Source organism: Lactuca virosa, chromosome 2 (genome assembly GCF_052849685.1).
Source record: "Lactuca virosa cultivar CGN04683 chromosome 2, Lactuca_virosa_CGN04683_v6, whole genome shotgun sequence".
NCBI classification, from domain to species: domain Eukaryota; kingdom Viridiplantae; phylum Streptophyta; class Magnoliopsida; order Asterales; family Asteraceae; genus Lactuca; species Lactuca virosa.
This window is the reverse complement of record NC_136427.1, coordinates 76,780,377-76,785,394: the sequence shown is the minus strand read 5'-3', so window position 1 is coordinate 76,785,394 and position 5,018 is coordinate 76,780,377. Positions and strand designations below refer to the sequence as shown.

Genomic DNA, 5,018 nt, shown 5'->3' with positions numbered 1-5,018 from the left:
TCGCCAAGATCATAGTTATCAGATCTTATGTGTAGAAAAAAAAATTGAAGAAACTTGGTTCCATTGAAAACTATGATAAAGCCAACTAAAATTGTAATGAATCATGTAAATTCGTAATAACTAATACAAAGATTAGTAGAGTTAATCAATATAAAAGAGACAATTTATAGGAAAAAATAACTAACCTCGGTAACGGTGGATTCCTTGAACAGCTAGGCAATAATGAAGCTTGAAACTGTTGTGCTGGCATCTGACAAGTGGTTGATTTTGTATTAGGATTTCCCCCATCAACAACATTCAAGTTTTTCTTTGACTGAAGACAGGTGTTGTCAAGGTCAAAGATATGAGATTGTGTGAGCCCATCAGCACATTTTGTGTTCTTAGCAGTTTCATCAACATCAGCTTCCATCCTACTTAAATTGCCTACCAATAGCAACATAAGGAAAAGTTAGTTATATACATATGTTTGTTTCCACTGGAATCCCCAAGGATTTGTAAAAATTATTAATACATAACACAAAAAAGTTATTAACAAAATACATGGAACGTCCCATTAGAATCATTGTCATGATGCATGGTCACCTTCTTTGTGTAAATGAAATTCTCGTCTATGGACACCAAAAAAGTTATAAGAAAGGAAATGAAAGAATATGCAACATTAAGTTAAAATGTGTAAATCTTATGCAACTTGAAACTTTTAACTTCAATCTTTCCAACATACAATGCAATTTACAAATGGTAGTACAAGAAACATAAAGCCTCATATGTAAAACTAGCCGCAACCAGAGAATTCAGAATTTTTTAGAAGATTGTTTGTGTGAATACAAAGAAACAATAAGAACCAATGCCAATGTCAAGTACTTGTTTTTCAATTTTCTAAAGAAGGAGACATTGTAGTCAAGGTTATTAAATGTTCTCTAGTTCGGTTTTCTAGAGGTAAGAGGTAAAATGATGAAGTGCTGTGTGATGAATTATACTCGGAGCTTTGTATAATCTATTATGCTAATGAAGTAGTAATCATTACAATACATGCATACGAAAAAATAACTGACCTTTGTAAGTATTCCTTGAAGGAGGAAATATGCAAGGCGCTTGGATAGAAGCTTGAGAAGTAGTTGATTGCTATTCAGCATCATAATTCACCCCTTCATCATGATTCTCAGTATCATAACTTTCCTCATCATCAGAAATTTCAATATCATTATTTTCTCCATCATCAGACAACTCATCAAATGGGTGAATATCAATCAGGTAACAAAGAATGCCACCAATCCCACCAAGGCCTCTACAAAAGTTAAATCCCTCATGGGTTCTATTTGTGACAAACTCAAGCTTGCATCCAAATCTTTTGTACTCATTAGCAAACCACTCAAGAAGAGACATCTTTTCCTCAACTTCAAGTTCAACATTGCTGACCGAATCCCGAAAATTACTTTCATCAGTGTCCTGTTCCTTGTTTAAATGTTTTATAATAATTTCACCCGAAACACCGTTTCTAAGAACATACCGATTAATCTCCGGATTTTCCAAAACAATGAGTGTTTTGACAGCACCCATTTCTAAAGCTTCCAAAGTGTCATAAGCACCCACGACATACTTCCCGCTATCTTGCTTTATCTCCTCAAAATACTTCCCAATTAAATGCTTCTCCTGTATGAACTTCACATTTGCAAGAATCTCATAAGACAACTTAATAGACTGATTGAAACCATCTTCACCCCCATAAGAGACATCAACCACATCCAAGATTTTCGCCTGAAGACGTGGGTCAAACATATCAGATTGACCAAGGTCATTCTTGAAATCAGCGCATCCAGCAAGTATAAGTCCAGAAACATTAGGCTGATTAGTTGCAGGATTGATATAAAACTTTGTTGCAAGCTCTGCTGTTTTCCTTAAATAGTTGTGACGTTTCTCCATACGAATACGATCAAATCTCAAAGCTGATTGCCCTCCTCTTCCATGTTTCTTTGGCAAATCAACAGGAAATTTGTGTAGAACCTCCCTACTATCGCCCCTTACTATCCCAAACAGGGTGCCTTTTCCATCCATAACAATGAAGCCAAACGTGTCATCAGATTCCAACATTTGGTTAAGAGATTCTGTGTGGAACTTGTTATCACACAGGTAAAGAGATACGTTTATTGGTCTGAAAGGTTCAAAGTCGATTGTAACCTTTTTCTCTTTTCCATCATTTGTTAGTATTGTTCCAGTGTATAGAACAAGTCCATTTGGAGGTACCTTGTTGTAGAGCTTGAGCCTCTGTTGGGCAGATGTTATAGCACTTAAGACAGACTGACGATTCACCCTGCTCTTAATTTTGGAAGCAGTTCCCAATTCATCAGCAAGCATCTTTGTGACTCGTGAAATTTGATCACGTGGAGGGATTATCAGAGAAATCATGCTGCTTCCGTTGCCTCTCGCAGATTCAAGTCCCTTTATTAGCTTCTTCATCTTCCATATCTCGATATTCTCATCAGTTGACATCGTGCTTAGATTGCCTGCCAATAACAGCGTGAAAAAGATTCGGTTAGAAGCTTAGTCACGATCACCTTCTTTTTTGAATGAAGTTCTCCTGTATCGATATATGGATATCAAGAAAACATAAAAAAACGAAAAAAGATAGCCAAAGAAGGCGTATGCAACGTCAAAGAAAAAATATTGTATGTAACTTGGAACTTTAAACTTCAATCTCTCTGATATCAATGAAAATTACAGTTGCTAATTTAAAAAACGTACAGGCTTATTAAATAACTGCAGTGATCGAGAGTGGTGATCACTAATCATGTTAACCGCATTGAATTAAGCATGTCTTGCTTACAAGATTGGAAAAGTCAAATTTGTATGATGATACATTACTAATGGTGTAAGTGGTCAGCCCAAAGATCTTAGCTTGAGTTGACTTGGGTCAGCCCAACTGTTTTGGGTTAAATGACCCAATTAATAGCCCAATGTTTGTAGGCCCATGTATGTTTGCTTATATGCTGATTTCAGCTGTAGAGAGAGACAGGAACGTAAGTTTTGTAACAGGGGCAAAAGAGTGAGGTAAAAATAGCTTCTTAACCTAATACAAAAGTTTTCTCTCTTCTGTGGATGTAAGCAGGTTACTGCTGAACCACGTTAAATCTGTTGTTCTTCATTCTCTATTTTACTTTTCTTTATCTTGGTATTGTCATTGCTTGTTCTTGGGTCTAAGGGCAAAACGGGAATACAAAAGCAGAAGGCTTAATTGCTGGCAGATTTTGTAATTTTTCTGCATTGTTTTGCTGAAGCAACAATTGGTATCAGAGCTTAATATCAAATCCGGGTAGTAGAGCTCAGATTTGAGGTATTTAGGTGGTATTTTGTGTTCTGCACACAAGGTGTTCGATAAAAGTCCTGAGAGAGGCAGATTCTGAAACAAGCGGGTAAATAGCATCTACAAGCGGAACGGTTAAAGTTGGGAAGTATGAATTAGAGAAGTTCAATGGGAAGAATAATTTTTCTTATTGGAGGATGCAAATGAAAAATTTATTAATCTCACAGAACTTACACAAGGCTTTGGCGGGTAAGACAAAGAAGCACAAAGATATGTCCGATGAGGATTGGGAGGAGTTAGATCTTGAAGCACGAGCATCGATCATTTTATGCCCTGAAAGGGATGTTGCTTTCTTGGTTGGTAATGAAGAATCGGCAGCTGCGGTGTGGGAAAAGTTAGAAGCAAACTTCATGACGAAAACTCAAACAAACAGGATCTAATTGAAATCCAAATTGTTTACTTGCAAAATGGATGAAGGTTCTTCAATCCGGGAACACATAAGTAAATTTGATAGGTGTATATCAGATTTAAAAGACATTGATGTGAAGGTAGAAGATGAGGATCAAGCACTTTTACTACTTCTTTCGTTGCCAAAGTCTTATGAGAATCTTGTATAAACATTGATGCTTGTGGGTGACAGTCTTACGATAGATGAGACTAGAACGTCAATTCTAGCGGATGATCTTCGAAAGATTGCAACCGGTGACATGGCTGCTGCTAGTGGTAACAAAGACCAGGCACAAGGATTGTTTGCAAGAGGTAGAAGTAATGAGAGAGGAAAAGGCAAAGGAGGAAAGTCTAGATCTAAATCTAGAACTCTTGCTGAAAGGCGGTGTTTTAAGTGTGGCGAGCTTGGACATTTCAAAGCAAATTGTCCTAACAAGAGAGTAGGATGGAACAAAGAAAAGAAGAACAACAACAACAACAACAACAACAATAACAACAACAACAACAACAACTAAGGAAATGCACAAGAGAAGCAAGAAGCTAGTTATGCCTGGGGAGAAGAAAGCAATGATGAGTGTTACTTTGCCACTTCTGATGAAGAAATCTCTGGTAAATGGATTATTGATTCAGGTTGCTCGTACCATATGTGCCCAAATAGGAAGTGGTTTACTAACTATAGGAGCATAGATGGTGGAACCGTGGTAATGGGAAATAAGCATTCCTGCAAAACGGTTAGGCTCGGTTCTGTTAGAATCAAAATGCATGATGGAGTGGTTAGAACTTTATTTGATGTGAGACATGTTCCTGAGTTGCGAAAGAATCTCATCTCTGAAGGTGTATTGGACTCCGGTGGGTGTAAGATAGTTACATGGGAAGGAGTAAAGAAGGTTGTTCATGGTTCTTTGGTTGTAATGAAAGGTATTCGTCAAGGAAACCTTTACGTTCTTTCAGGTACGACTGTGACAGATGGTGCAGCAGTTGGAACAAATGGTAGTGGTGGTGACCCATGTGAAAGCACTCGGTTATGGCATAGATCTGAAAAGGTTCTTGATTTGCTTGGTAAAGAAGGTTTGTTGAAGAACTTGAAGAAGCCTTGCATGGATTTTTGTGAGCATTGCGTGTACGGTAAAGCACATCGGGTTCAGTTCAAATCAAGCAAACACAAAAGCAGAGGAATTTTATACTATGTGCATACAGATGTTTGGGGTCCGGCTTCAGTCACTTCGAAGGGAGGTTCCAGATATTTTGTCACTTTTGTGGATGATCATTCTAG

At 37.5% G+C, this 5,018-nt stretch overlaps 1 pseudogene; it reads right to left on the bottom strand.

Annotated features, from left to right (window-relative positions):
* Window positions 1-1,122: 1,122 nt before the first annotated feature.
* LOC145157516 (eukaryotic peptide chain release factor subunit 1-3 pseudogene) lies at window positions 1,123-3,710 on the bottom strand (annotated as a pseudogene).
* Window positions 3,711-5,018: the final 1,308 nt, after the last annotated feature.